The 12,613-nt window shown below is 37.1% G+C and overlaps 1 non-coding gene across 1 annotated transcript; it reads left to right on the plus strand.

The window, feature by feature from the left end:
• Positions 1 to 11,851: 11,851 nt before the first annotated feature.
• On the plus strand, positions 11,852 to 12,014 carry LOC118588163. The gene has a single exon (XR_004945557.1). It is a non-coding gene; the product is annotated as a U1 spliceosomal RNA (small nuclear RNA).
• Positions 12,015 to 12,613: the final 599 nt, after the last annotated feature.

Below are 12,613 nucleotides of genomic sequence, written 5' to 3' on the forward strand. Positions count from 1 at the left end.
TCTTTATTTAGCTTTCTTGGTTTCACAAGGAGATTTGTATTTGCTTTATTGTGCACATGGGAATGAGTTAATTATCACCAGGAAAGTTTTCACTAAACTGTGCTGTGTTTAAATATGCCTAAAATAAACTACTCGGGACTCCCGAAGTTTTAACCAACACCCCCTGCTTAGCCATGTTAAACCAAATTGCAATCTTGATTCACATGGATAGTTACTCTGCCAGCTGTGGTGGTTGCAGAGATCTCTGTGTATATATGCAAATACTCACACAAATAAAATAAAAGCGTAAATGAACACATACTTGAAAGAAATATGCGGAGAATAAAGATTGTTGTTTGGATTCCTGCAGCACCCCATACACCAGCTTCAGACCCTAAATTATCTACCTGTGTTTGAGTTCAATAAAATGTCTCAATCCACTAGAATGCTTTAGATCAGAAATGATTTAAACATGGTTCAAATTTGTTTAAGAAAACAAAGATCTAGTTCATCTACTTAAAGGAAGCATATGATTGCTGTGTTACAGATCTGGAATGTTCATCAATGTCCTTTGAGTTAAGAAGTTTAGTCGCAGCTAAGGGAAAGTGGTAGAAACTTAAGATCTAGGGCCTAGAGGTAGTTTTTCTGGTGACAGATGTGGGCTACCAAGGAAATCATGAAGCTGTAGCCCTCTCTTCTTACACTGTGGCCATGGAGTGAGAGGTGTCTTTCCAGTATGTTTCTGTCATGTTGCGCTACCTCACCACAATCTAAAAGGGAAGGGGCCAATTGATCAACACAAAAATCTTTGAAACTGTGAGCCAAATAACATTTCATCTTTATAGGTTACTTGTCTCTGCTATTTTGTGTAGTAACTTATTAAATGGATGGCTATAAAGACAAGGGACTTGGAAGACTGAAATTTAGCACTCAGATATGGCAAAAATACCTTCTCTATTTCTGCATTTATGTCTTCCTGTTGACTGGTTCCTTTTAAATGATGGGTAAAACTGATGTTGGCTGGTTCATAAACACATCCTCCTCACTGAGCAACCCTAGTGCTAAAGGAAACTCTTTTTCAACCTCTAAATTATCAGTCATGATGAGGATTATGATTGACTTGTCAAGATCATTTGGCTCATATGAACTATTCATTATAGCCATGGGAAAAGCAGAGATTGAACACTCCTGAACTTCTTCACACCCAATGCTGTAAGCTGAGTGAGAGAGTGAGAAAGAGAGCCTGCAGTGAGTGTCATGATGAAGAATAGAGCGTGTCCAATAGTAGTCAGCCTAAAACAACATCAACAATAGGACAACACTTCTACTTTCTTAGCATTTATAAACTGGTCTTATTTAGGTTACCTCAGGTTAGTTTTGCTCACACTCAAAGGATTTTAATTAAAACATTTCTGGAAATCAAATGTCTTGAGTTATTGAAAATGAAACTTAATAACAATTGTCCCTACTGTTTTTCAATGGAAAAGTTGAAGCTGGATTTGCAGTCATGCTGTCTTGGGCCTATTTATGAAATGTGGACATGGTTTATTAGGGAGCCTTCAGTCTTTCTTGGGAAAGTCAAGGCTGCTTATCCTCACATATATAAAATGAGAAATGGGAGCTGCTAGTTGGCTGCTTTGTACATGTCTAGTCTCACCTTTCTCTGAGTCTATAATTCTAAGAGCATGTCTCTCCAGCCCAAATAAAGCATGATTACTTTTTTAAGATGCCTTTAAATCTGTTGATTTCAGATCCTACCCTGATTTTTCAGTGCAGCATTTTACTTAGCAACAAATGAGAACTATAAAAGTAAGGAGATGATTTATTTAATTATGCCACATATTTATAAGATATTGTGAAACTATTTTAAAATCAGGTCATGGCTTATAATAAAGTCAGAATTTAAAAGTCATGAATAAAGTGAAATTCACTATATTCAGTTCATTTTCGTGTTTATCAGATTCTAAGTGCTTATCATGTGCTTGGCACTATTCTTAAGAGTTAGAACACAACGATGACCTCATTCTTAACTTGGAAATTAAACAGGAAGTAAGCAAAGAAGCATAGAAATAAATATATTATGAAGGAAATTAGGAACTGTGTAACAAAAAAGTAGAGGCTACTCACTGGTTCACTCAACAAATTATTTTAAGCATTGACTAACAGCTATGTCCCATTCCAAACACCATTGTAATTGGACCTCTTTGTAAAAGATCAATGGCCACAGGCAAGATAGGTCATTGATAATACCACCTTAACAATAAATAAACTATCTACCATGGCAGTTAAATACATTGTAGTCCAAATAGAAGCTATTGTGAAAGATAATTTTTTCCTGAGGGGATAGAGCACCTTTTTGTTCTCAGACATTCATTTGGTGTGAAGATTTCTTTATGTTGCTATCAGAAAGGAAGGTCAGAAGAAGCATGCATATGGAAAGGGCAATAATATTTCTTTCCTTTGGTATTGCAGACAATAGATTAGTAACACTTGGGCCATTGTAATATCATAAACAACATTTTATTAGTCCATTCTGTTGATGGAGTCATATTACTTGGAATAATAAAAGAAATAGCAAGTAAGTTGGAGCCATTGGGAAGATAGCATTCTTTTAAAATACTGAATAATCTGCCTGATCAGTAAAATTTCTAACTCTCCTATGGCCTGGAATATTTCAAAGAAAAATAAACATTGTAACATTATTTTGACCCTAAATTTTCACTCTGAATCACTATCCAGAGTTTAAAATATCAGTACATTGATGTGCCATGAGCAATTGTGTTACGCTATCCAGTGCCCCCAATTCAGAACTGAAGGGCTCATTTCTCAGCTTCTGTAGGAGACAACAAAAGATTGTCCACACCCGCATCTTTTTCTGAGTAGCGTCATTGCAGACCAGTGGTGGGTCTATTCCTCAGGCGAATGGGGGGATAGCACTAGAAGCAACATCAAGGATTCTCTAACACCAGTCGGAAGCTGCCAAACAGATAGAGTGCCAGAACCCCCTCTAAAGGTCATAAACTACAAAGATGAATGGTGTCCTCCAAGTGAGCGTGGCCCCGGATGGCTGTAATCTGGCCATGTGACTTTAGTTTCTGTAGTTCTAGAATGTCTGTGCTACAGAAGTGGTGCTGTTTTAACCAGGCACTTATTAGGACATTAAAGCTTAAGTTATGGTTTTTGCTCCTGTTGCTCCAATTAGTTTCTTGTGGGGTGGTGGGGGAGAAATCATAAAAAAGGTAGGAAGAGAAAGCTGGAGCTGAGAAGGAGTAATTAACCCTGATAATTAAAAAGAGATAAAAACAGCTACAAGTGGACCATAAAAACTAAACTTGGCTCACAGTGATTCACGGGGGAGTTTTGGGAAATGGAGATGTCTAACAGCCATGTCCTGAAAGAAACATACAGAGGCGAAGTTCTGCATTTTCTCCACCAGTAAGCAGCCACGGAGCAGCAGTGCTCACTCACAGTAGAAAAGGTAGGTGATGTGCCTGAAGCTCGATTCAACCTTTGCAGAGGTTTTGTTGGTTAAAAGAACAGTTGTACTCAGAACCTTTGCCATGTCCTCAGATCTAATGACCTGCAGAAAGAGTGTAACAGACAGACAAGTGTGCTGGATTGTTTTAAGCCCCACCCCAGAGCAGAAGGACAGACTCCCCAGCTAGTGGCAAGCAGCAATAGAGTGTTTATAGCTAGCATCTGCTTTAGAGTTTCAATTTGGCAGATGCTGGCCACTTTGTTAGCAGTCATAGACTCTGTCTATAGTCTGAACCTTGTGAGTGTCAGGGTACAAAGGACTCAGTCCCATTATTCTAGTTCAAGTAACCCTATGGGAAAACCCTCTCACATCCCTCCTGGCATAGAGCTTGGATTTGTATAGATGGCATTTGCTTACTGAAAGTTCTGCTTCTTTTATCTTCCACAGAGGTTGTACCAAATTTATTTCCAATTAAACATTCTGTCCATAATTCTCCATCTCAAAGCAGGTTGCTGTTTTTATATTCTTTATTTTGTTCTGGGGACTGAACACAGGCAAATGTTCTCCCACTGAACTTATGATAAGAACGTATCTGGTGAAAATTCAAATATGGAATTCCAGACCTCCAGGTCTTCCTTAACCCACTGCTTACTGCAAAAAACAGACAGGAATCCTGAATGTGACATATACCATATATATATATATATATATATATATATATATATATATATATATATAAATTTAAAAGGGTGTGTTTTCAAAGAGCAATAATCTTGATGCACTGGCATGCTGAGAATTATTCTAAATTGTTCAGAGTTCTATTCTACTGTGAATTGAAACCAGAACATTAATGAGGAATGCTGCTACATCAGACCTTCACTATCTGGTTAGCTTGGCCACATGATAAACACATTAGTGCTATAAAGAATGGCACCTAATGAACATTTCCCCCAACACTAGCCATGTATCTGTGAAAACATCCCATGAGAAAATATGGAATTCTTCCTGATTTCATAAACTATGAAAAAAAAGCAGCTTCCACTTTTTAAGGATGTAAAGAATTCCACGTTTTCTTTATTCTCTTGGCAATCAGTCTTATCTGAATTCTAAGAGCTTAGAGAATTAACATATTTTTAATCCAAACTTTGAAAGCATCCATCTCAGTGATTAGTGGTGCAGGAAATTCTCCTCTCCTTTCAAACACCCTTTGAACAACAGAAAAGAATCATTTGTGGGTGTACCAATACCCATGCTGCTCAGCAAAATTACACCCCACATTTTATTACTAATAAGCTATCTTTAATAAGCCCTTAAGAGGACTAAGGATAGAAAGAACATTGGTCTCTTTGTAACTTCTTTCTTCTTGGGAGTGTAAAGAACTTTGAGCAGAATTAAATAAAACATGTGCTAAGCTACTAAAGCAGGTTTCCTTTCCTTCAGAGACAAAATGTATTTTAATATGCAATACCTTGATATTTTTGATATCTTTGATAAGTGACATTATGCTAGCAACCAGAAATAGCCTTTAAATGTTTTATTTTCTCTCTAGAACTTCATAGGAACCAGGATATCTAACTGCCTTTAAAGTCATTACTCAACTATAGGAACTTAATTATTGTCTACTTTAAACAAACTTACCTCTAATGGCAGATCATTGGTCAACACATTTGTTTTCTTTAACAGCTGTGCAAAAACAACAGAATGCCTGCTGGGACAATATTGATGAGAATTTAATAGGGGTCATTACTTCAATTCCTTGTATCTTAAATTGGTTAAAGCTAGGTATTATGAAAACACAAGTTGTAGATTACTCTGACATCTTAAAAGCCATTCTGTTTGGAAAATAAATTAATAAATAGGGCTCAATAATTGAAATGCTGATGCATTTTTGGCTTTTTAGTTGAAAGCCAAGCAATCATTGGTAGCGAAAGCTTTATCTCAGTGTCACCACTTTCTGGCCTCTGAGACTGGCTCTCTATAGATTTCAGAATAGGGGTCATTTCCATAGCTTCAGGCCCTTTAAACATCACTTCAGCAATCGGGGTCACTGCCTCTGGCTCCCAGGCTGCCTTGTTCTTGTCTTCTCTCTCTTGTCTTTCTTTCCCCTAACATGCAGATGTCTTCAAAGCATTGACCTAGATCTTTGCCGTGGTTAAGGGAAGCACTGTTATGTGCCATATCAGGATGCTTTTCTTAGAGTTCTTGCCACTGTGTGCCTACTCCATCTGGCTTACTTATCCTAGGACTGAGCTTATATGTTAGTCTTTACCCTGATACTGCTTTGACCTGTACTTGATATCAGGCAGGAGCTTATAATGATGATCACAGCCGACAATACAAGGGATTCCCTCTGATCTGCACTGGCTATTCCTCAGCTCCCATAAGAGGATGTCCCGTGTGTATGACAAATCCCTAACATCACCCTGCAGATACACTTGCATGAGTGAGGACACATCTCAAGGGAACTGAAATTTGAACTCTTCCTTATGCATGCAAGTACCATGGAAACCCAGTTCATTAGAATCATAAGAATCATCTCCATTGCTCTAATGAAACACCAAAAGTCTAGCATGGCTTTCTTCCTTTGAAACCACTTCTGAATTCTTTTTTGAGCAGAATGTTTTCATATCTGGAAAGTTATTGTTATATAAAAACTATCCAAATTATTTTTATTGTAACTAGGCCATAATACAAAATGTCATTTAAATTTTCCCCATAAGATTATATAGAATAGCAGCTATTCATTTTGATTTTACTCTCCCAATGGGATTCCCAGATGTGCACACACATATACAAACACACACACATGAAAAAGCCAAAGAAAAGGGCATTTCATTCTTGCATATAAGCAACATAAGATGGTGGGGATCAAACTGAAGGGGCCAAGTCCTGCTCATGGGGCACTCGACTCAGGAAGCACTCTATTACTGGATTACTTCCCTAGCCCCCATCACCAGCTTTGTTGATATTTGTACCAAGCTGTAAATATTCTACTAAAATTTCAACTTTTCAAGTTCTACTTTTCTAAAAGAAAAATTCTTCTTTTTCAGTTGTCACTGATCTTTACTTTCTTAGAAATTGTCAACAACGTTTAATTCAATTGAACACAGAAATTGTACAAGATGTCAATGATAAGAGGAACCCAAACCGGCAAACTCTTCAGGTGTCCTGCAGATGCAGACGCAGACATTACAGGAAGCTTTGGACACTCCTTGGTTGTGTGCATTGATTCTCTTCAAGCAAAGCAAAGGAAATGGTCTTCCAGAAGGAACTTCTTCCCTGTGGACCGAGGGAACAACACTCTGCTTCTCTGTTTTTCTATAATTTCACATCTCATTTCTTATGGCAGATTCTCTCTCTTTTTAATAGTTTTATTGATAATGGGTTTCAAACAATATTAAATGAGATAGAAAATATTTATGGTTCATATTTAAATTAAAATGCATAAGTCGTGTTTTAATTACATTATTTCTCCCTTCTCTTTCCTCCTTCCAAACATTCCCATATCTCCCTTCCTGCCCTCCTTCAAATTCATGCCCCTTTTCTCATTCATTGTCAACACACACACATACACACACACATAAACACATACACACACACACACACACACTCACACATATATTATATGTATATATTCCTAACTATAACCTATTGAGATTGAGTCCATATAATGCTACTTGCAAGTGTTTTTTTCAGGGCTGACTATTTGGCACTGAACAAACAATTGATGTGCTCTCTCAGCTTTACTCAGTTTCCTGCAGTTTCCTGTGAAGGGTTGAAGCCTCATGGGCTTTCCTACAAGCAGGTTGGAATGTTCACTGGTATCCTCCTTGTTCAGCTCATGGGAATCCTTGATAATCTCCTTCTAAAGTGAATAACCTATGCACAGTACATCAGCTAGATGAGTTACACCAAATTCACTGGATTATCCATCAGAATTTGTATAAAATTAAAGTTTCAAGTGCAGGGGGATACTGTGGAGTTTGGGAAGGAAGAAAGTAAAAAGAATGTACAAGAGGATTGGATGCTATAGCCATCTGGATGAAGCTGGTAGAGTGAGCAGAGGTTAGAAATGTTCAAAAGGCATTTGGAAGAGTGATTAATTAATTGCTCTTGAATAACTTTCAAAACACAAAGAAAAAGCTGCTCATAAGTCTTGTAAGGACAATTATTTGAAGGTAGAACATTCTTGGCAGGATACAGTATGGAGCAATATTAAGCAAACAAACAAACAAACAAAATAAAACAAACAAACAAACAAAAAACCAAAATGCCCTAAAGTTAAGATCTCTCACACACAGAAAAGGAAAGAAATACTGATACTTTCAAGTCACCAAGGATCCTGTGAAATACTTAGATGCAAAAATAGTTTCTAGACGTGTTCTAATGTCTCTTCAGGATATTTGCAAGCATTTTATTCAAGTCTAAATGACCACAGTCATCCTACCAGTCTAGAGGACTTAGAGTATGAAAGCAGCTAGCAACTGCAAGATGCAAACAAGAGGAACAGCTACTGCAAGGGGACAGATAAGTCTGTCAGCCTTCCCTTAACTGAGTGGATGAAATCAAAGCCTGGAAGTAGTTCCCAAGCCTAAATGGATTATGACCACATTATTAATAAGAGCTATAGGTAACAAAGGCTATTTAATAAACACCACTCATGGTCTTGAAAACCGCTCTCCTGGGTGAATGTATTACAAAATGAATGACTTTAGTAACTTTATGTATAGATCTAAATTTATTAGTCTTATGTTCCAATTTATTCTGATATTCCTGATTCATTTTTGTCTAATGGACAGTAATATTATCTGAAGAAATTTTTATATGTTATATATTAAAATTATACCTGTACCTTTAAAATATCCACAAACAGCTTAAAAAGAAAACCTGTCTACTTAGTCTCTTTAGCTCAGATTGCTGTAACAAAAACCATACACTAAATGGCTGAAACCAACAATCATTTACTTCTCTAGTTCTAGAGTCTAGAATCAAGAGGCCAGTATGGTTGGGTTCTGGTAAAGAATCTCTTGGTGACATATAAATAGCTGCCTCCTCAATTTCATCACATGGTGCAAAGAATGAACTCTTCTCACTTCCAACTCTTTTAAAGCTCTAGTGCCATCAAAGGGGCAGCACCTTCATGACCTTATCTATCTGTGACTACTGCCCAGAGCTCACACACCCCATCTGCAAAACCACTAGATGTATTAAGTCATGGGGCTTGAACACAAAAATCTAAAGGTGTAGGGTGGAATAATTAATCAAAGTATGTAACACATTTAAATATAGAGTTAGATTTTTAAGCCAAAAATCAAAACAATGAGATGCTATACAAATACTTCAAATGTTTAAAAAAAAATTAACTTTAAAAGTAGGACATGAGGCATCTTTCCATGTCCTAAAAACATTCAAGAAATGCCTAAAATTCCTGCAAATACTGGATAGAATGAAAAAAAGGAGAGCCAAGTAACCATTTAGGTCTTCAGTTAAAGACATGCAGCAGAGCACATACTCACTCAATTACACACATTTCAGAAAACCAGAAGCAGAAGAATGGCTCTCAAGGAGAAAATGACCATCTCTTGCTGTATAATATGAAGAAAATATTAGCATGAAGAAATGTCTGACACCACCATTATGAAATACTGACACACGTTACATCTTAGGGAGACTCACTATCCAGGTAATGTAACATGGATCTGTGCACAGAAGCTATGAGTGTCTGTGCCCATCTTTGCTGCTTGTTGAGAACCCTTAGCCCAGACCTGTGAATCACTGGAATAAATGCAGACATAGCCAAAATAACCCCTGAGAAGCAGATGGTTCAGAAAGCTTCTGTCCAGATGCCAGAACCCCATATGCTTGCCAGTCTGTGTTTCCAGCATGCATCATTATACTTAAAATCATATTTTTCCTTTTGCTGCCATGTTCACTCTAGCATAATTAACAAGGTTCTAATATTTTTCCAGAAAACAAGAAACACCACAGTCTGTTTTCTTGTTTTTATAAAAAGATAAGTGAAAAGTAAGCGTCAGACACCTCCAGACCTCCAACATAACAAGCAGCTTGAGACTGTTTTGGGGCTATCATTGTGAAGCGCTTTTGTGAAATTTTATTTTGACAGTGCCATTGTCCCCTCTGGGCTTTCCAGGCTCCTTAGTAAAGGGAGGGATGCTCCCTGGTTCCTTTATGAATCCACCAGTAAATAAAACAAGGTTGTTTGCAAAAAGAAACTCATTTTAAATACTTCATTTCCAAAGGCTAGAAAAGTGTATGATTAAAAAATATATTCTTTACTTGGGAACAATGGTTAGTTTTCTTGAGCCAACAATATTCAAGCTCCAAGGCAATGAAATGTTTGCTGTCATGTCAAAGGGAGTTTCCTCCAAAGACTGAAGACAGGCCAGCTATACTACTTCTCCTACAGACCTTTGACATGGCAGTATGTGGAACTCCATATACTGCCTATATGTCTATGAAAAACTGTAAACACAAAACACCATTAAAGCAAATTGACCATTATTAATACATGTGCTACTTAATTGAATAGATAGCTCTCAAAGAAAGAAATACATATAGATAATAAATATTTGGAAAACAATTGAGTAAAATTAGGGAAATGGAAATACAAACTGTTTCGAGACTCCCCTTTTTCCCAGCCAAAATGACTATCATCACCAGGAGAACAAATAAGAAATGCTAGTGAGGATGTGAAGAAATGGGTCCTTATTCATTGCTGGTGGGAAAGTAGCTGTTGCAGCCACTCTAAAAACCAGAAGGGAGTTTCCTCCAAAGACTGAAGACAAGCCAGCTATACTACTTCTCCTATAGACCCAATAGAACAAACCAGCCCACCACAGAGATCCTTGTACATCCATATCTATTAGTATGCTATTCACAATATGGAAGGTATGGAACTAGTCTAGATGTCCATCAAAATATAAATCAATAAAAAAAAAATCCATAGTAGAATTAAATTTAGCTGTAAAGAAGAATAAAAGTATGACATTCACAGGAAAATAGATGGAATTGATGATTGTGGTATTAAGCAAAACAAATTAGACTCAAAAAAGAGAAAGATCATGTTTTCTCTCATGTGTGGAATCTGGATTTTGCATATATATTTTTTTCATGTCATGCAAATGTCATGAAAGCATAAATTGATCTATGTGAGGAAGGGATAAGTCTAAAGCAAAGAGGAGGGAAAACAGAAGAAGAAAATGAATATAATAAAAGGGGGAATTCCTTAGGGGTAGAAAGGGACCAGTAAGGTTTGGGAATGGAGAGAACAGAGAGAGTTAAAGGACAAAGTGTCCTGATGTGTGTGTATGAAAGTGGCACAATAAAACCCATGTCTTTGTTTACTTACTAAAATATTCTTTTGAAAAGGTGTTTCAGTAGACATAAGGAAGATCTTCAGCAATATACATTGTTTTGCCACACCCCAAGACCACAATAAAAAAATCAAAAAGACAATCTTTCAGTGACTACTTGGAGCCTCAATGTTACATGCCTCTTTCCAAACAATAAAATATGTATATATAAGTCACCATGGTATGGCCAGAGCCATGGCATGTCCTATTGCACTGAGAGAAGACACTCAGCCCCCTGAGAGGAGATTAAGTATTTCCCTTGATAGGAAGTATAGCATTTCCCATGGTTTCTCCTGTTTAAATTACTAATCAAATGCAGTCATGTGGGAACCAGAAAAAGAGAAAGTGTGAACCTTTGTGAATGCTTCAGTAACCCACAGCAAGGACCCATGGACCATTGACACAGATGTTCCACAGCTATTTGGTGAACATCTGCTTCTACTATGTGGTTGCTGGGTAGAGCTTTCCAGATGTGTGACTCTACTCTTTGACAATCAATTTGAAGCTTTGCTTAAATGAAAGACTGATACAAAAATACATACATGTTCTTTGTAAAAGTGGAACTAGGGTTGAGGATGTAGAAAAGTGATAAAACATTTGCCTGGCAACATAGATAGGGCCTGGTTTCAATCCCCATTACTGTAAAACTGAAAAATGAAGAAGAGTACAAAAACACAGCTAAGTCAATAGTCAAATGAAGCAACTAGTCACATCTAGCTACAGATATACACAAGATTCATATTTTAAACATCTTTCTCAGTGATTAAAACATTTCAGTGCTGAAGTACTTCAATAAGAGGATAGAATTGTTCAAGATATCTGATGTCTTCAAGATTTCCTATGAATTTTTCTTAGCACTTCTCTCAGGAGAGCCAGTGATGTATTACCTTCACTTACCACAAGAAACTTGCATAAAATCCTTAGAGATATTCCTCCTACATCCAACATTTCATCAAAAACTGAATCCAACCTGAACTTCAAAAAAGATTTAGATATGTAAATAGCAAATATCCACCATAAAATACTTACTGGCAGGAGAGATACCATGGTGATGAAGGTGGTTTTCTCAGGGTAAGGCTCATGTATTGCACTCCAGATGTGCTGGCCCCTGAGATGTCCCAAAATGCAGGAAATGCAACTGTGTAATTTGTGGTAGTAAAGGACTACATTCATACTCTCCCCTGTTTAAAAAAAAAATCCATCATAAAGTTGTATCTTCATAGATAATAGTCATAGATATTTAATTAGATTATAGATAGGTAGATAGACATACATGGATCACATACATCCCTTTAACCTTATATCTTGGACACATGTTGTAAATGATTGTTGATACATGTACATAACATGTCTAATATGAAAGTGACTGAAAACACATCTCATTGTAACTTCATGAAATGTTCCTGCTACCTTTTTAGATGGGCTCAACAACAATAATTCAGAAATCCTAACTGAACAGAGAGCTAAAGTACGGTAAAGAAATACTTCCTTAAATTCTCATAGGCATTTTCTAATACTGTGGTTCTCAATATGGGACCCCAGAGAGCAGTCGCAGCAGTGGCTGGGAATGTGTTAGGAACTCTAAGGGCGGTGTACGGACCATGAATTTAATGAGCCCCCCAGGTGGTTGCAATGTGCACACGAGTTTGAAAAAACCACTGTTCTCAATTGAGCTACAGTTTTGTGTATAGGCTAACTTTTTTTTCTAACTTTTACTTTTGATGTTCTGGGGCCTGAACTCAAGATTTTGCAAGTGTTGAGTAAAGTCTGTGCCATTAAGTGA

The sequence above is a fragment of the Onychomys torridus genome, chromosome 7, assembly GCF_903995425.1.
Source record: "Onychomys torridus chromosome 7, mOncTor1.1, whole genome shotgun sequence".
NCBI lineage: Eukaryota > Metazoa > Chordata > Mammalia > Rodentia > Cricetidae > Onychomys > Onychomys torridus.